Raw genomic sequence first — 20,365 nt, forward strand, 5'->3', positions numbered from 1 at the left:
ATAGCGCCTTGTGGCCAAGAGTCAAAGTTCCTTCTATGGGAGACGGGAAGAGCTCTTGTGGTGGGGAAAAATGTTACAGAAGACTTCTGAAGGATATTTCAAATAAGGAAGGTACTTTTTATATCTTTTAGAACCGCTTTTAAAACAAAGAATGGAATAAACAGTGTATTCTTAGGTTTATTATAGGGGAAACAGGAATGGCTGTAACTAGTACGATTATTCACCTCCCGTACTCCGATTTTCCCAAGTGACTAGGCAGATCGTCTGGGAGTTGCTGGAGGTAGGTGGATCCAGTAGAGGACACCCAGGCGCTGTGTGTGCAACACATTACGATGAAGAAATGTAGCAGGCACCAATAGAGGCCTCTTCAGGACTCTCTACTGTTTTATTTTAACTTTTTTTTTTTTATTGGCATTTGTTCAAATACATTGCAATAGTTCTAGTTAACATTGTAATTATTTTCTGCTTGTTTACGCGCTTTTCTATAGTGGTGCAACAGAATCTTGCCAGTATAACAAGCATAATAAAACCAAGAAACAAAACCTTACAAAAACAAAAAAACATTCCTCGCACAGTCAGGACACTCTGGTTTTGGTTAGGAAAGATTCCCATTTAGGTGTAATTTTCCCTCCAGTTGTGAAGCCCACAACTATTTGCTGTTGTCTGACAAGCCTCGCCTGACTTTTACCAGTGGAGCATGGCCTTCTGCTGCACTTCGGTGGGCTTTCGCTCCCTTTGTTATGGGGTAACTGACATGCCCTTAAAGACAGTCAGTACTGGGAGACTTTGTTTACCTTCGTCCTTTCCATTGTTGCATTGAAAAGCAAGTCGACCACTGGAAACAGAAGTAACTGAAGAAGACGACCAGAGAAGCCTGCAGACTTTTTTTTTTTCCAATACGTTGTTATTAGCAGTATTCAAGTTTAACAACTTCAACAGAAACGAGAACCCTTCCCTTTCCCCCCTACCACCCTCTCTGGTCCAGAGCAGTTCACAGAAGTTTATGGTGGTGGGGTAGGGTTAACTCGCTGGGTTATTGTCCCTCCAGGTTGGTTTGGTTAGGCCCTTATTTCTAGGTCTTTTATTAGTCTTCGTCCTCTTGGTTAGGAATTATTCCCAGGAGGGACATCGCTCTGGTACACCATGCCCAGTGTGCTCTGTCCTTAAGGTATCTCAGCAACGTTGACCATTCTGTGTTCAACTTGGTGTGGTCTCTTTGTAGTGAGTATGTTAGCCATTCAATGGCGAGGGGCGACCATATCTTTGCAATCCATTTGTGGTCTAGGGGGGGTTGTGTAGCTTTCCATTTGCGTGCTAGGACCAGTGCTGCCGCCATCATAATGATGTAGAGTTTCCTGTGAGCTTTTGTCTGAATTTCCCCCAGGGCTCAGTTTAATCCTATCATGGCCAACCCCCTGCTTCCTCCACATTTAAGTTCCAGCACCTGCTCGATCGCTGCTTGGACGGTCTCCCAGTAGTGGGGTTAGTTTCAGGCAGCTCCACCATATGTGACTCCAGCTGCCTATCTGTCCGCACTTCCTCCAGCATTGTTGTAACACCTTTGGGTATATTCTGTGGAGTCTGACCAGGGTTAGATGCCACTGCACGATTAGCTTCATCCAGATCTCTCTAATATGTATTGATCTTGTCACTGGTGGTATCTGCTCCCATAGTTTTGCCCATTCGGCTATATTAATTGTGGCTTCTGTGTCGGCTTCCCACTTCCCCATGTATGCTCTGTTCGGGGGAGCCTCCCCCTCATTGAGTTTGTAAATATTTGCTAAAACCTTCTTCTCTCCTGTGTCGGTGTTTAAATATTTCTCAAATGGCGTGAGCTCACGGGTCCCTGCATGTTTCATGTCTGGGCTTGCCAGCCAGTGTCTCAGTTGGACATAGGAAAATCTTTGGGTCGAAGTTCGCTTTACAATGTTCGAATGTTTTGATCTGGTTCCCGGTGAACATGTCCCTGACTCTGTGGCAGCCCCCTAGCTGCCACGCCTGGAATGTATGCGTCTTGAAACCAAACCAGTGTTGAATTGAGGGTTGCCGAAGAGTGGCATATATGGAGAGGGCAAGGAGGTGATCTGAGCTCGCTTCACTGCGGAGTCCCATGCCTTGGGCACTGTTTATAAAATGAGGCTAGCATACATTTGTGCTGGTCTGTCCGCCCTTGGCTTCCACAAGATTTCCCCCCGTTCAGCCCCCGCGACAGCCCTATCCATGGGTCTCCATATTTTCCCTCTATTGTCTGTTTGCCAGTCTCTAATGACCCTTATTTGGGCGGCAATATAATGTGCCCTGAAGTCTGGTGCTCCCAGCCGCCAGTTGCTACTGGGCTTCTCATTACCTTTGCTGCCACTCTCTGGGGTTTATTGTCTCAGAGGAATTTATCTGTTGCTTTTTGGAGGTTTTTAAAAGAAGCAGGGTGGTATGTGGATCGGGAGGGAAGTGAAGTAGTAGAGGATTTGCGGCCGAACTACCATTTTCAGGACATTGATGTGGCCCAGCCAGGATATGCTAGCGGTCAGTTTTGTTTTGAGTTTTTCTAGCAGGGGCGGGTAGTTGGCTTGATAGTCCGCTCACTGATTTGGTCAACGTTACCCCTAAATAAGTAAGTGATTTATCTACCCATCTGTATTGGAAGGTGTTTTTAAGGTTTTGTTCTTCTAGCGGAGTGAGATAAGGTTGAGTATTTCAGTCGTCTTTGTTTACTTTTAACCCTGCCACATCTCTAAAGCGGTCCAGCTCCCTTTGTACTACCCCTAGGGAGGTGTCCGGTTGGGTTATTGACAAGATCATATCGTCCGCAAAGGCGGCGATTTTGTGTGTGACCCCTCCGAATGGTATTCCTGCTATGTTTTCATTTCCTCTTATGGCTGCCAGGAAGGGTTCCAAGTGAGGGGCATATAAGATGGGGGACAATGGGCAGCCCTGTTTTGGGCCCTTTTCTACTTGAATCGGGTCAGATATGTGAACGTTTATCGCTAGCCGGAGGAGAGGGTTCTGGTAATTGGCTTTGACTCTCCCTAAGAAGCGCGGACCAAATCCCATCTTTTTCATGGTTGCGAAGAGGAATCCCCACTTCAAAGGCTTTCTCAGCGTCCATGGACAGAAGAGCGGCGATTCCTCTCTTCTGGGCATTTTCGATTAGGTGGGCTATTCTTCTTATGTGGTCAGCCGTTTCTCTTCCCTTGACGAAACCTGATTGGTCTGCGTGGACGAGTCTGGGAAGGATCGCCTCGAGTCTGGTGACTAGGATTTTCGTATGAATTTTCGCGTCTACATTTATTAGTGCAATGAGTCGGTATGACCCACATTCGGTCGGGTCTTTACCTTTTTTGGGGATTGACTACACCGTGGCCTCCTCCATAGTTTTCGGTAATGTTTTGGATTGCCCTATGTGGTTGAGCAGGTTCGTAAAGTGTGGGATTAATGCTTCCTTGTGAAGTTTATAAAGCTTTGCTACATAACCGTTGGCCCCGGGGATTTGTTGATTGGTAGTGAGTTTATGGCTGCCCTGACCTCGTCTCGTAATTTCCATTTCCAGAATTTCCCTTTCCTCTCCCGTTAACCGGTATAGGTCTATCTCCTTCAGGGAGGCTTCCTGGCTTTCTAAGGGTGGGGAGTCGGAGCCATACAATGTGCAGTAGAATTTCACAAACTCCCTTTCTATATCTTCGGTTTTAGTGCTCGTTCGGTCGTCCTGTTGCCTGATTTTCAGAATAGTTCTGTCCCTTTCTTCTTTCCTCAACATTTTTGCTAGAAGACGGTCTGATTTGTTGGCTGTAACATAGTTTTTGTTTAATGCGCAGCAGGTTGTGCTCCGCCGCTCTGGTTTGTATGGTGTCTGGTTGTCCCCGTATCGCCCTGTCCACTTTTAGTAGTGGGGGTCTGTTTCAGACCCATTTTGCTCATTCTCTTTTAGTTTTGTCTCTAACTGGGCTTCCTCCAGCCTCAGTTCCCTCGCGCGTCTTGCTTTTATGGCTATGATCTTGCCTCTGAGTGTAGCTTTGAGTGCGTCCCACCAGGTTTGCCAGGTGATGTCTCCGATTTTATTGGTCACGACAAATCTTTCGATTTCCTCAGTCACTTCCCGTGCTAGTGTTATGTCTCTGAAAAGCTGGGCCGGGTATCTCCATTTCCAGAGGCCTGGTGACCCCCTGTTCCTTTTTAATCCTAAGGTCATTGGTGTATGGTCGGAGAGGGTGATAGCTCCCATGTTATGTTGTTTGCCTTACCCATCAGTGAGCTGGACAGCCAAATATAGTCGATCCTGGAATGTGATCTGTGAGCGTGGGAATAAAAGGTGTATCCTTCCCTGTCCCCCTGCATTCGTCTCCAAGTGTCGAGTAGGGCTAGTTCTTGTATTTTCAGTTTAAGGTCTCCGAAGGGTAGCACCGGAGGGTCCTGGGGTTTTGTACTCCTGTCTTTGATGGGGTCCCAGGCCATATTAAAGTCTCCCGACAAAATGATGGGAGATTTTGTGAACTTTTCTAGGCAAGTGAGCGCTTTATGTATGTAAAAGTCTTGGCCTGTATTTGGGGCGTAAAGAGTCACAACCGTGTATGCCTCCCCTCTTACTTCTAGTGCGATTGCTAGATATCTACCCTGATTGTCCTTGTATCCCCTTTACAGCTAAGTCAAGCCCATCTCTCAGCGCTAGGAGTACTCCCCCTTTTTTGCACAGTTGTGTGTCCTGAAAGATTCTCCCGTACCCCCAGACTTTGATCCTGTGGGTGTCCAGCATCTGTATGTGGGTCTCTTATTTCCATTTTTAAAGCGCAGCAGCTGCCCTCGGGCATTGTGGCGCTGTTACAAGAAAGTTTACTTGACATGTTGATTCGGTTACAGGAATGGCTGTGGATCCAAGGTTACATGGGAACCGTGATCATGGTACAGTTGTAGCTTACAGACATTGTTGCATGCGATAGAATTAAAAAATGGGATTCACTTAAATAGGGTGGTTTTCAGAGCTTTTCTTGCATCGTGACTGTGTGGGTCCTCTCTCCTAAGGTATTTCTCCACTTTTTTCCTTTTGAGCTGGGAGTTGAGGCCCTTGATCTTTAGTGATAGTACCTTCAAGTGCTCCGATCGAGCCATAATCAGTCTCTTAGATTTTTATTGTCTGAGTGGGTGAGCCTGTCTCCCGGGAGCACCCCCTCCATTCCCCCCTATTTCCCCTCGTGGGCCACCCCCTTCCCCTAGGTGTGCTGTCCTGTTCTTCCTGCTCCTCCTCTGCACCCCTTCCCCGCCTTTCCCCTTGTGAGTGGGTCCAGCTTGCGCTCAGCCATCCTCGCTTTGTGGTCACAAGAGCTAGACCCTAATAGATGCCCAGCTTGCCCCAACGCGGGCTCTACTACTCCCATTCGAACGAGCCGTCCCGCCCCCCCCTTCCTCCCACTAATTTTACCGATCTCATCCGCTCTGTCATTCAAGCATGTAGCTTATCTTACTGTATGCCCTCCCCAGGGGTGGTTTGGTTGTAGAGACTGTGCTCTTGTTTTTGGCTCATTTGCCCGTTTCCTCTGTGCGCCCCAGTTGGGTGAGGTCTGCGTCGAGGGGCTGGGTTCCGCAGGTAGTTTGTCTCCCGCCTGTCTTTGTTCTTCTGGATTCCACTGCTGTCCATGGCCAGGTTCTCCTGGAGGTAGCCTGACCAGACGGTGAGGGTCATCGCGATTGAGGTTCATCTTCGAGGCCCAGTATGGCTGCTCCTTGCTCGCATGTAGTTACTTTGTGGTGCTTTCCCTGCCATGTGACGCTCAGTGCAAATGAGTGTAGCCACCTATGGCGCACTTGTTTCTCTCGCGCCTTCTTCTGTTTAGGGTGGTCTGAGAAGGGTCCTGGTATAGGTAGATTTATGCTCCATTGTATGTGATTTGATTTGTCTTTCTGGCCTTTTCCAGAATGTGTTCTTTCAGGGTGTAGCTATGGAACACCACCAAGATGCCTCTCGGTCTTGCCCCCGGCTCCTGACGTTTCGGGCCCACTCTATGTATTCTGTCAACTCTGATATCCGCACTCTGTTCTGCTTCCAACAGATCTCCGAAGATGGATCGCATGGCTTGGGTCAGATCTTGGTCTTGGGTGGTTTCGGGCAGTCATTTAACCCGTATATTGGATTGCCCAGACCTGTTCTCCCGGTTTTCAGCCCTTAGCTCGAGGTTATGGGTTGCTACTGCCAGGGTCTCCAGGACGGTATTGACTTTTGTGTGTCCTCCGTTGGCTCTTGTATGGCCTCTCATTGGTGTCTACTCTTTCTTCAATCTTGTTGATGTCCCTTCTTATTTCTTGTATCCCTTCGGCCAGATCTTCTCTTAAAGTGTCCATTTGTTTTTGTCCGGCGTCAGTGATTTTCTGTACTATTCTCCTAGTAGGGTCTTGAGTAAGGAATGGGTCACAGGTCTTTCCTGGTCTTCCTGCCTGCTGTCCGTGCCAGATTCAGCCCCCAGTCATTAGGGTTATGAGCCCCGTTGCGTCTGTTTCCCTGGCCCAAATCTGCGCCAGGGTTCCTTCCTGCATTTTCTTTACAGCTTTGGGGGAGGACTGGCGTGTCCTTGTTCCTGTTTTCTGCATATGTCGGCGGGTGGGCGCTCCGTGTTGTGGCCCCTGAAGTGATCCACCTGATACTGTTGAGCTCCCAGCTCGTTTCACCTTGTGAGGTGTGGTATTTTGGGGGGAGCCCCGTTCTGCTAAGGGTTCCGCCTTTAGAGGGTCTTACCCGTGATCCCTTTGATTTGCTCCAAGGGGGCTTGGTCACAGCTCTGTAAGTAGCCCCACCCCTGCTCTCGTGGGGAGGGGGGCACTGGTTGTGGCCCAATTCTGGCGTCCTCATTGGGAGTCCTTCTCGGGCACCCTGTTCTGGTGTGTGGGGGGGCGGGCTTGTAGTTGTCGGAGGGGTCACCTTGTTTGTTCACTAGATGGGTTGCCCCCAACCCAGTTGACTCTACGCCTTGTGGCGCAGTGGGCCTTTCTTCTAGCAAGGAAGGGGGAACCTTGTCAGATGCGGGGGATCCCATGCTTGCTGGAGGTGGGCCAGCCCCCTGATATGAGTGTTATTTGTGTCTGCTTGCTCCCGTCTGGGAGGGTGGGCCTAACTGCGGCAAGTGGTGTCCGGTGTGGCCGTCCACCGTGGCTCGGGGTACCACGCCCCGGCCTCTATGCCCTGTGGCTTTGACTCGCTGGAGCAACCCGCCTTGGAAGGAAGTCAGGGAGTTTGTGCAAGAGGGTTTGGAGGTCCGATTCAAGCTATTCCTGTAAGTGTTCGCCCGGCAGGGTGGGGGCGCGCCTCCCCTGTCCTGCCTTGGAACCCCCCTCCGCACTTACTTGGGGTGCCGGGGTAGTCTCTGTGTTCGCTGGTTGGTCCTCTCCATCCTCCTGGGAGGGTCCGTCACAGGCCTGGCCTCGTCGGCGGGAGAAGTGCCCTGCGCGGGCTGTCCTTGCTAGGTCTCGTGTTTTCTGCAGGTTGCGCTAGCCCCTATGCTTGTTGGGGGCTAGATGAGGGTGTGGGATCTCTTCTCATTGGTCGGCTGCGATCGTTGCTTGGTGGTTGAGGGGGCTCGCCCCTGTTGGGCCCTGGTGGTCGTCAGCAGTCGTGTTGGGAGGTGTCACGCTCCCGCCTTTTTTGTGAGCCCTTCTGGAGGTGGCACAGATAGCGGCCTCCTTCCCCTGTTGGCTTTCTGGTCACCTTTGTGCTGGGGGAGCTCTGGGCCAGTGGAGGTCTGCTGGGATTGGGGTCCTATCGTCTGGTAGGCAGCCTGTACTCTGCTTCCACGGGCGACCCCCGGGCTCCTCCTGCGGTTCGGCTGCTGGTTTACTGCCGGCTCCATTCCCCGGAGACACGGTCTTCAGTAGTCCATGCCGCGTATCTTTGCACTGCGGAGAGCTGCGGCACGGCGTGGTTCTTCTCCGTTCCTATTGTTTTCATCACGGGAGGTAATGGCTCCTGTCTGTAGGAGGTCTGGGAGGTGGAGGATTGGGTCATTCCCCGCTGTTGCCCCGGATGAGTTTGCTGATGTATCACTTCCTGCCCGGCAGCTCTGTTGCTCTTCTCCGCAGGCTCTGTCCTGCTCCTGGAGGGTGGCTGTCGGCGAGTGGGGGTGTTCTGCCCATACTGAGTCGCACTGATCACTTGATCTGCGGGTCAAGGGTCTGTTCCCACTTGATATAGGTCTCCTCATGAGGAGCACCGCGGGCACCGCGCTGCAACCTCAATGGTCTGTGAGGGACGCATGCCCCGGTGATCGGGGTGTTCGATTGCCGGCCGGCGCTACATTCTCCATGTCCTCCCCACAACCTCCTGCTGTATTTCCTGGGCAATGGTTTCTGGGGAGGACTTACTCCATTGCTTTCATGCTTATTTTAGCTGCGTCTGAGCGGGAGCTCTGGGGCTGTGCTGCTTACCCAAGCGTAGCCATCTTGGAATCCCCCCTGCAGAACTTTTGCAACACCATGAAGCGCCCACTGCTGTCCTGATCCTGTTTTCTATGAAACGGAGGAGCTCCGAAGTGGACGACTCCTTCCCTTTGGCTGGTAGGAACAACCAGTCCCAAGGCGAACTTTGAAACAAGCCATCTCCCGAGGTCCTAGGAGCTTCCAGAGCTGCAAAACCCCAATACCAGGGGACCTGCAGCCCATTTCAAGTGTATCGTCGTCGAAATGATGAATCCATCAAAATCATTGCTGAACCCTCAAGGACACTCCAGAGATCCGATCCAACTCACCCAGACCCCCTCACCAGAGTGTGGGACTGCAGGGAGCGAAGAAGAGTGACCGGGCAATTTGTGCCTGTTGGTGCGGCAGAAGAGGCGCCAAAACTGCAGAGTTAGCCAAGAAGTTGCTGAAAGTCGTGCCACAGGTCCTCCCTCAAGACTGCTGCTGAGAGATCCCTACCTTCAGTCACCAGACCAAGGAATCTGGAGGTCGGGTCCAAAGCTGCAACATCGCGGAGCATCCAGCAAAAACCTGTTCATCGAATGGATTGTCCTCCCACGTAATCCTCATCTTATGAAATTCGTATCCTGACTGTTTTGCTGCTTCGGAAAAAAATTCTCGCCAGAGGGCACTGTGCCCGAGGTCGTGGCGTCGATGTCCCTGGACGGGCTCCATACCGTGTCGACGTCAACATCAGTATAAATAGCTTGTGCTGCGCCCATTGGCTTCAGTTCCTTTTTTCCGATTGCTTCGCTCTCGAACGGCGCGCTTTGAAATTTTCTTCTGAAGCCCCGGATTCCCTACTCTGTCAATTCCTGGTAAGATCCTTCCTGTTTTTTGGTTACCTGTGCTTTACCCTTCTTGCTTGGTACTTAACGCTGTTTTCCTTCACAGCTTACGTGGGGCTTCCAGTACTTCGCGGTTCCGGATTCTTCTCCATCTGTGGCCTCAAAGGTTGCATAGAGAGTGAATCTGTCATTCTCCCTGTGCGGCACTTGGGAACGGAGGTCTCGCATATCTACACGACACTCAAGTTACAGCAGTCTGTGAAGCCTTGTGTCAGGTATGGAGGGTACCACGGAGGACCCCATGGCTGCTATAATCCAAGCAATCACGGTATTACGGGCCGACATGGTCGCTGCCAACACGGCAATCCATCAACTCCTTCATTTGTTGCAGAGTGCCCAACATCCCTTGCCCGCGGACCCGGAGCTTGGGGACGCTGCTCCAGTACCTGTGCCACCTCCTCCTGTAACCCCGGCTCCTACTGCCTCTACTTCGGTTCCCGTCGTTCTGCCATCTCCTTTTCCCTTGGCAGCCCCAGAAAGGTTCCATGGAGACCCCAGAAAGTTCAGGACTTTCCTTAACCAATGCAAACTACACTTTCTATGCCGGCCTCTTGCTTTCCCTGATCCCACCATTAAGGCGGCCTTCATTCTATCACACCTAGCGGGTACAGCTGCGGCATGGGCAAACCCCCTATTAGAAAATGACCACCCCGCTCTCTATGATTTCGACCAACTGGTATCAGAGATGTCACGAGTATTTGACACCAGGTACAAGGCGCAGTCTCATGATTTAGAGCTACTAGAGCTTACCCAGGGTAGGGGGTCCCTCATTGATTACATCACTCGATTTAACCAACTAGCGGCCGAAACATCATGGCCAGAAAGTAAGAAGGCAGTGGTCTTCTACAGAGGGTTAAGTAATCCCATGAAGGATGCATTAGCTGTGGTTCCGTCCCTGCCCGTTCAATTCCCGGCCCTTGTGGATCTGACCCTTCAAGTAGACGCACAGCGTTCTGAACGGAGAGCTGAGGCTGGGTTTCCCCATTCCACAGGCCCTGCCATCTCTTCGTCTACCTCAGACACCACCGGGGAGCCTATGCAGATTGGAGGTATCGGGAGCCCCATCTCATCTAGGGAAAGGGAACGTAGAAGAGCAGAGGATGCCTGTTTCTACTGCGGGTTGGGTGGCCATTTCGTGAAAGAATGTCCCCGGAGACCGAAACCCAAGAAACGGGTTTTTCACACAGCTCGACCCTAGATACGGGGGGGGGGGGGTTGAGCTCCTCATGTTCCTCCCCGGATCCAGTCCCGATGTTCGGCAGAATTAGACCCATCCAAGTACAAGCCACTTTGCAGTCCACTCCTGGCATCATCCGTCCCATAGTGATCACTCTTGATTCAGGGGCCTCCGGGAACTACATTTATATTACCTTAGCCCGAGCCTTAAACCTGCCCTTGGTAAACAAGAATCGACCCGAACTGGTACAAGCAGTTGATGGGACAGATCTCACGTCTGGACCCATCAGACAACAAACGGCACCACTCATACTGACGATCCAGTCCGTCCACAAGGAAACCATACACTTCGACTTGATAGCCATGTCCCAACTGTGCCAGAATTTTTGTCTCCCCATGAATGGAGAGGAGAACACGCCTGCATCAGCGTTGGGCGCTATTGCCCGACTCAGTATCACAGAAAACAGTGCTCCCTCTGATGCGAATGTAGTGGGTTTAGTCACTGCAAACATCCCTGCGGAGTACCGGGACTATGCTCCAGTGTTCGATCAAGGCTCTTCTGAAATCCTACCCCCACACCGTCCCTATGATTGCCCGATTGATCTGACCCCTGGGGCTTCCATACCCTCGGGTCGTATCTATTCCCTGTCACAGTCCGAAGACCAAGCCTTCAAAGAGTACATAGAAAAGTCTTTGCGCCTGGGTCACATACGCCCTTCCACGTCTTCAGCTGCCAGCCCGATCTTTTTCGTGCCTAAAAAAGAAGGCGATCTACGTCCGTGTGTGGACTACCGCTGTCTCAATGCCATTACCATTAAGAATTGGTACCCAATACCTCTTATCACTCCGCTATTGGACCGATTGACCCACGCCTCTATCTACTCCAAGTTGGATTTGAGAGGTGCCTACAACCTTGTCCGCATTCGAAAGGGGGACGAATGGAAGACCGCATTCTGTACACGATACGGCCTTTGAGTATATGGTCATGCCTTTCGGACTATGCAACGCCCCAGCCACCTTCCAGCACTTCATGAATGATGTGTTCTGTGACATATTGGACATATACGTGGTAGTATATCTTGACGATATCTTCATCTTTTCCCATACCCTAGAAGAACATGTGCAGCATGTTCCAGAAGTATTGTCCCGGTTACAAAAACACTTGCTCTATGCGAAACCTGAGAAATGCCAATTTCATGTGACCAATATCGAGTTCCTGGGGTTCAACATCACACCTGGTGGCTTGGCGATGAATTATTCCAACGTCCGAGCAATCCTAGAATGGCCGACCCCGCAGACCTTGAAGGCATTAGTCGTTTCTTGGTTTCGCCAACTTCTACCGGCGTTTTATCTCTGGCTTCTCCTCCATAGTATCACCTCTCACCTCCCTCACCAGTCCACATGTCCCTTTCAAATGGCTGGAGGTACATCAGCAAGCTTTTGAGGATCTAAAAAACACCTTCACCACCACCCCTGTCCTCCAGCATCCTGATCCTGACCTACCTTTCATTGTTGAGGCGGATGCCTCCTCTTTTGCGTTAGGGGCAGTTTTGTCACAAGTCTGCTCCGCTACTGGACGCCTACACCCTGTGGCCTTCCATTCCCGCAAATTCAACTCTGCAGAAGCCCACTATACTGTTACTGAGAAGGAGCTTCTAGCGGTGATGGATGCCTTTCGCACTTGCCGACGCCATCTGTTGGGGGCCAAACACAGGATCACTGTGTTTACAGATCATCGGAATCTACAGGACTTGGCCTCCCTGAAATGTGTGAACAGCAGGCAGGTCAGGTGGCACTTGTTTTTTGCAGCCTTCGACTTTCAAATTAAACACTGTTCTGGCCTGACGCACCGTAAAGCCGATGCGCTGTCTCGTTCCCCCGGTGGGGGTTTCCCTACCTAACTTTCCCGACACTCTCTTGTCTCATGAGAACGTTGTATGCACATGTACACCTCCTTTGGCATTGCTGGACTCAATCCGTACTTGGGCCCAGCAACATCCCGAGCAGCTATCCGAATGGGACCCAGTGTACTGTGACGGGCTACCATATGTACAGAATCGCCTAGTTCTACCTACCACTGAGACCAGAAATCTGGCTTTGGAATGGTCTCATGACGCCCCCTTCAACGGCCACCCAGGCCAGGTCCGTACCCTGGACCTACTGAAACGCTGGTGTTGGTGGCCATCCATGAAACGTGATGACGTCTGCTATGTAAACACATGCGCAGTATGTGCTCAAAGTAAACACCGCAGGGGCCGCCCGCTTGGCCTCTTGCAACCACTACCTATACCACCCAAGCCCTGGCACACATTGACCATGGATTTTGTGACTGATTTACCTAGGGTCCAGGGTTACGACACAATCTGGGTGGTTGTTGATACTTTCACCAAAATGGCCCGTTTCATCCCCTGCCGGGGTATTCTGTCTGCCCCTATGTTGGCCAAGTTGTTCTTTGAATCCGTCTTCTGTCTCTTTGGTCTGCCTTCTGTGCTCATTTCTGATAGGAGGTCCCAGTTTACATCCTGGTTCTGGCGTGCCTTGACCAGGTTGCTTGGTATTGATGTACGGTTTTCCTCGGCTTACCATCCTGAGACCGATGGTCAAACTGAGAGAACCAACCAATCCATGGAACAATACCTGCGTTGTTTGACGCTGCAACAACAAGCAACCTGGTTGCAGGTCGTTCACCTTGCTGAACTCGCCTACAATAATGCTGTACATTCCTCCACCGGTTCTTCCCCCTTTTTCGCTTTGTATGGCCAACACCCCCGTGTTGTCCCCGTTCCTGACTCCTTCTTCTGTCAACCCAGCCGCAGCTGCCTGTGTTAGAGATATGTCCTCTATCCATGCCCAGACCGTGGTTCACCTCCGGGAGGCCCAGTCATCGCATGAAAGCTTTCGCTGACTCGAAACGTAGTTCTGCCCCGTTATATGCGGTGGGTTCCCGGGTCTGGCTGTCCACCCGACATCTCCGTTTGGCGGGTTGTCGAAAACGTCTGCCTCGTTTTGTGGGGCCTTATGTGGTTTCCCGAGTCATCAGTCCAGTGGCCTACCGCCTTGTGCTCCCGTCTTCTTGGCGGATTCACCCTGTTTTCCACACATCTCTCCTCAAACCTTGTCCTGCCTCCTCCCGCCTCCGTTCCCCGGTTGCCCCGGTGTCCCTGGATGCCCCTGATGTCTTTGAGGTTTCCGGTATTCTGGGTTCCTGCCTCCTTAGGGGCAAGTTGCAGTACCTGGTAGACTGGTTGGGCTACGGTCCGGAGGAGCGGTCTTGGGTCTCGGCTTCGGATGTCCAGGCCCCCCGGTTGGTTGCTTGGTTCCATCGGGAGCATCCTTCCTGCCCACGCGGTCGTGGGCCTTTGCGGGGGGGGCTCTGTCATGCCCTCCATCCGACCCACCAGTGATCCCAGGTCCCCCTCGGCCCGAATACACCCCCCGCTTACCTTCCGGGGCTCACGTTGGCGGTCCAGGCCGGCTCGCACACAGCTACAGCAGCAGCTTCACGCTACCACTCCACAGTCACGACTGCGACCGTTCCTCCATTGGCAGTTGCCGTGGAGATTAGGCCATCAGAAGATCAAGATCGCTTCCTTGCATCATGCTGCTGGGTCTATCTGATCACGTGACCTGAACTCGCAATCATGTGACCTGAACTCGCGATCACGTGATCAGGAAGCAAACGGTACTTAAGTAGTGGAGTGCTTCAGTACCGCGCTTCACAGCTGTTTTCTCGGAGACCCTGTCTGGCCTGCGATTCTTACCTTGTTTCACGATTGATCTTGGACCCGGCTAACTCTTCTCGGAACTCTTTGTCGATTACGTTATATCTGTGCTTTACCGGCTTGGACTGATACACTTGGCTCTTGACCTCGGATCGTTGTCACAGACTTCTCTTTGGATCCCGCTTCTTCATTGTTCCGTCAGCTTGGACTGCTACCCTTGGCTCTAGACCCTGGATTGTTGTCACGGACTTCTTGTGGATTACCCCTCTTCACAGAATCTGGAGCATTGTATGAACTACGACTCACCACCATCCTTGCCTACAATCTGGTTCAGTCCTGCCTGCAGGTCTTCCCCAGGTGGGGTCTGGTGTGACTACCAGTAAGTGTCTCCTATTCGGGACCTTTGCCTACGTGAGCCCCGGAATCCCTACTCTGTCAATTCCTGGTAAGATCCTTCCTGTTTTTTGGTTACCTGTGCATTACCCTGCTTGCTTGGTACTTAACACTGTTTTCCTTCACAGCTTCCATGGGGCTTTCAGTACTTTGCGGTTCTGGATTCTTCTCCACCTGTGGCCTCAAAGGTTGCATAGAGAGTGAATCTGTCATTCTCCCTGTGCGGCACTTGGGGACGGAGGTCTCACATATCTACACGACACTCAAGTTACAACAAAGGGCTCACTAATGTGTACCCTCCGGTCCCCTTTCATGTTTCAACTTGGGATTTAAATCTAGTGCTTAAGTTTCTAACTTGTATATATTTTTGAGCCTCTACACTCTTGTGCCTTGAGGCTTCTAACATTAAAGACCGTCCTTCTTTTGGCCTTAACATCAGCCCGCAGGGTTAGTGAACTACAGGCTCTCATGCAAACCTCCATATACTATTGTTGACAAGGACAAGGTGGTTCTTAAAGTTAAACCTTCTTTCTTACCAAAAGTAGTTTCTGACTTCCATTTGTCACAAAAAATCATATTACCAACATTCTATCCTCCTACTCATTTGGGCAAAGAAGAGGAGAGACTGCATAGACTAGACCCCAAAAGGGCTCTCAATTTTTACATTTCAAGAATGTCAAAATTACGTCAAGATGACCAACTTTTTGTAGGTTATACAGGTCATAAATTGGGATTAGCGGTGACAAAACAAACCATATCCCGCTGGATTATTCTGGCTATAATAGAATGCTACAGATTGGCTCATTCCACTAGGGGGATGGCTACTTAAGCGGCTCTGAAGAGGGGAGTCCCTGCAGCAGATATTTGTTCAGCTGCAACAAGGGCATCAATGCATACCTTCATCAAGCATTATTGCTTAGATGCTTCTTCCTCCAATGATGGTTGTTTTGCCAATGGGGTACTTCATTCCGTCCATGAAAACAATAACTAGTACTCCCACCTCCAAGATTACCACTGCTATGGGAGTCTATCATAAGATGAGGAATACGTCGGAGGACACAATCCATTCGAAGAACAAGTTACTTACCAACTGTAACGTTCTTTTGACTGGATGTTCCTCCCATGTATTCCTCATCGCCCCTCCCATCCTACCCCGGAGTACAGTTTGCGTTTCTTACACTTTCATCCCACGAAGAGTCGGGTGTTCCTCGATTATTTCCTTGAAAAAACAGAACTGAAGCCAACAGGCGCGGCACAAGCTATTTATACTGATGGTGACGTCGACACGATACGGACCCCGTCAAGGGACATCGACGCCACAACCTCATGCACAGCGCCCTCTGCCAAGAAAATGTTTTGTGAAGCTGGCAGGATACGAATATCTTAAGATAAGGAATACGTGGGAGGAACATCCAGTCGAAAGAATGTTACAGTTGGTAAGTAACTTGTATTTCTAACCTAAGGTACTGTGGGGGGGGAAAAGGTATTGCTTACGAGATACCAAAAAGTCACTCCGTAGTTTTGGTAGCATTGGAGTGAACGTAGAGGTGTCCAGGGCAACCCCCCTCTTACCTCTGACCTAAGCTGCTGCTTGTGTTCCCTTCTCGAGTCTCCATTTGTTAGTTGTTAACTTGCTGCTTCAATAGCTCCATACATTAGAAGAAATCCACAGGAACTCTTCATTATCCGCTGATTGTCAAGACTTCAAGTCCTCTCCAAACTGCCTCTAACTAGGGTTCTGTTTTTGGACTCAAAATAATTACTAAGCGAAGGAACCGTCTCTAGGACCTTCAACTAAGCTTATGTTGTGCTAACTAACCATTTTCCTTCCTTTAAGTGTCTTTATTATCTTTTCAGAGTAAATGTATTACTGTATGAACCGTTGAAAACCGCATGAGTGCGCAATAACCGATAATATGATAACCTTGTCTTGAAGTGAATTATCAAGTAATCCTAAGTGTTCTAGTATAAACGTTTGAAGTGTTTAAGGTGATTCTGGTGTAAATATAATAAATATGTGCTTCTTTGTTGTGCCGGTCTAGCTGGGATTCAGTGTACTTACCTACAGCTCACATCTTCCTGTTTAGATAAGCCCGACTGCTCTGCCACTCTACCAAGGTCCTGAGCTAGTACAGACTGATACTAAGCGTTGGGGAATCTACAAACCACTGGTATAGCTTTCTAAAGTCTTATTGCCAGTAAGACTCCCCAACAGCTGCCCTTTAAATTGTGTATTGGGTAACCCGCACTGATTGGCTGCCCGTCAAATGTTAGGATTCCACTTTACCTTCCGATTTGGACATAAAAGCATTGTCTCTGCACCAGTACATTGTCAATTGCTGCCCTATGTGGTTGCTCCTTCACCTTAACCCAATTGGGCCAGCTGGGTCTCATCTTCTGAAGATTTGTCTGTACTCCCTTAAACTCCAGCTCTCCTGTGCTACTTGCCACCAGAATCGAGCACCCCACCCTTCAGACCACGCAGTGTGGTTGTTGCGGCGCTGGACCGCTTCCTTGACATTTGAACTATGTAGCAAGGCGTTAATACTGTAATTCCAGAGACCACCAGTGGCATGTCCGGCTTTTCGTTCAAATCGCAACATGCAACCCTGGATAGTCCCTATTGCTCATTCGTTGAACTGAAGCCACTGAATCGCCATTTTTTCTTTATCTATGTCAGGAGTCCCTCTGCTATTTGTCTTGTTTGTTCAGTGTCTTAGTTTTCTGGCCTTGCCCTTGCTCCAAGGACCCTTGTTTGCATACCCCACAACGAGGCTTGGACTTTGTTACGCAAAATCCTGTGCAGTTTCTTTGGGGAACACTGCAAAAAGATTAAGACTACAGGAGTAAGCAGTAAACCCAATTGGTAGCAGTCTGCACCACCCAGATTTACCTGGTAGTTGTGGCAGAGCAGACAGACTTCTTCCAAGAAGAGTAAGACAGTATGTAGAGTATACACAATAGGGCCAAAAACACAGTGGAACATGCAAACACTGACCAGAGCTTTGTGTCAAAAGTATATAATTATTTATTTAAAACACACTTTAGGTAATACACTAGCACTCTTAAATCAAAAGCAAGTTAAAACACAGTCAGATAAAGTATAAACACCTCCCTTGATAACTATTAGACAAGTCAGAGTTAAAACACCACTATTTGTTAAAACAGATGTGAGCATGTAACCTAGATGGCACTCCAATAGTTAAGTTAAAGGGAGAGAAAAAGGCAGAGCATAAAATAAAACAATTCCCAACACATTTCTAAGTCCAAAGCAAGTCAGTGAAGGCAGTATACACTGTAGAGCCAAAGTTCATAGGCCAGGCCCACTTTAAATGGAGCAAAGTGAAATGTGCCCAGGATCACACGGTTTAAAATGCACTGAAAGTCTTTGCAGAGTGTTCAGAAGAGGTTGGGGTGATTTGAGAAGTAAAGTTAGAAGGTCTGGAGCCAACCCAGTTAGAAAGCCAAGGATTTAAGGGTCACCTTTAGCAATCTGAAGAAAGGGAGGCCAGTTGGAACACAGTACCTTAAAGAGAGAGGAAGCTCCAGCGGCGGCAGTTGTTCCTGGCAGTGGATGCAAGTCGTGGATTCGACCAGGCGAAGAGAAGATCTTGTTGAGGAGGAACCTTGTAGTCGTTGCACTGCCCAGGGAAGAGACCAGCCGCGGAGTTTGCCGGTAAAAGGTGCGTTCCTTTTATTCGCAGTCAAAGTGGTGAAGCTTGGCTATCCGGTCGCCGGGGTGCTTGGCACGGGCGAGTCGACCAAGAGATGTCTTTGGAAGGCAAAGGGGCGAACTGGTTGATCCCACCAGCTCAGAGGGAGAAGACTCTTCCAGCAGAAGATCTCCTCTTGTCGTCGGCAAAGTGGTGAGGTTGTTGCAGCAGGGTTCCACCAGTGGTGTCGTCGTTGAAGATGGCTCAGCTTCTTCACTCTTCGGATTTCTTAGGTCCTGTGGCGACTTCTGAAGTTGCAGTCCCAAAAGCCCTGCTTTTATGCAGAAAAACCCCCATTTAACAGCATAGCTGTCACTCAAACGGGCGGCTCGCCACTGGGCCAATCAGAACAGAGTGCGATTTGGGTTGCTAAGGCAATGCAGTCCAGGGTGCCAATTCCACTCCCCACACATCCTGTGGAACCCAGACAGAGTGGCACCATTTGGAGGGCTTCTGTGGAGAAGCCCGCCAAAAAGTGGAACAAAGGGCTCGACCTTGGTCAGAGTTACAGAGACGGACGCGAACACCATTTTAGAAAAGAGTTCTGGCAGCAAGACCCAACCGTGGATTTAATATTAAATAAATAAACCGGCGGTATCTTTAACATTGCACCAAAAAGTGGTGCGTTTAAAAGCAATGGGAAAATCGCATGGGAAATATGCGTGGTAACCACTGCCACCAGCCAGAAACTCGACAAGGGGGGGACTGGACAGCGCCCCCTTGAAAACAGACCCAGGGGCAATATAATTAACCCCTTCCAGTACTTCCACAATATGATGGTTTGTACGGGTTATGTTCACAATTTAGGACAAGTAAAGTCAATGGTAACTTTACATGCCCTGGGAGACAGTAGTCAGTCCCAGGGTATGGAGTCTGTTTGGGGGTCACTGTGACACCCATGTTACTGCACTGAGGGTGCTGTGTAACACATACACAAAAAATAGATGATACCCTATGGAGTAAAGGACCGCATAGCCCACAAGCACAAAAATAGAGACATACCTCAAATCATGCCTATGAGTGGGAGTAAAAGTCTCACTCTTAGCAGGAGAAAAAAACAAACCCCAAAAATCCAGCAAAGCTGCTGGGGGACTCGCTAGGTTTGGGAAATTAGCCTTATAAGAGAATTCTCCCTAACAGACTTGCTGTTTTCAACGCATCTTGATCTCTGAATTCCCAGTACTCGCTTGAGGTGCTAGTTAAGCTCCATCTATGCAGTATCTTTGTGTGCAGACCATGCACATTCTCTGGACAACAAATCTCCCAACTGCTACTCCAGGACTCTCCTCTGTACCTATGCTGTTCTGGATCTCCTCTTCGGTGTCTCTGGGCCTCTTTGTTCCTTGATTCAATCGGTCTTGTGCTGTAGTAATTTGCATGTTTAAAGAATCCATGCAAATGAATCCGGTTTTCAACAGCTGTTGTGCTTACGCCTACCTGCCTGGACCAGAATCATGGCATCCCTATCTGGTGACATCGCAGCCCCTTTATGCAGTAACCTCCCTCCTTTAATGATTCAAATTTGGTGACTGGGTCTCCTGAAATGGGAGGGCCTCATCAGTCTGTGTGGCTTTTTTGGGGTTCCCATGTTCTAAGGCCCTGTGTGCAGAACAGCTACTTACCTTCATTGGTTTGCATTGGTCCATTAACTAACATAGTGGTTTAAGGGTCTTACTTCTGTATGGACCTGTGAGCTTCACCAAGGGTGCTGCTGGATTTTGTCCACTTCCAAGTACTTTTTATGTTCCGATGTAGCTTTATTTTGTTTTTCCATGCCTATTAAGTTATTTGTCAAATTTTATATATTGCTTTGTATGAACATTGATAAACATAAAATACCTTATTGGCATCTTGAAAGTGTTTACTGGACATCTAACCCTACCTCTCCTTCTGAACAGTTATTTTGAACGCTCAGCCATTCTACCTCTTAGTGAGCCATGATAATTTGAAGGAATCTCCTGCATAAACAAGCCGAACTATGCTGCTATAATAAATAAGGGCTATGAAAGATATCCCTAAGAAATTAAATAACCCCATTTACTAGTCCGTTTTAAACACAGTCTACCTTAAATCAGTGATGTTC

General features: G+C 49.6%; 1 protein-coding gene across 1 annotated transcript in view; it reads left to right on the plus strand.

Moving 5' to 3' along the window:
- Positions 1-20,365, plus strand: part of GAA (alpha glucosidase) — a 752,056-nt gene that overhangs the window by 507,405 nt on the left and 224,286 nt on the right. The gene's annotated exons all lie outside the window — the stretch shown is intronic.

The sequence above is a fragment of the Ambystoma mexicanum genome, chromosome 3q (assembly GCF_040938575.1).
Source record: "Ambystoma mexicanum isolate Mex_15411 chromosome 3q, UKY_AmexF1_1, whole genome shotgun sequence".
NCBI lineage: Eukaryota > Metazoa > Chordata > Amphibia > Caudata > Ambystomatidae > Ambystoma > Ambystoma mexicanum.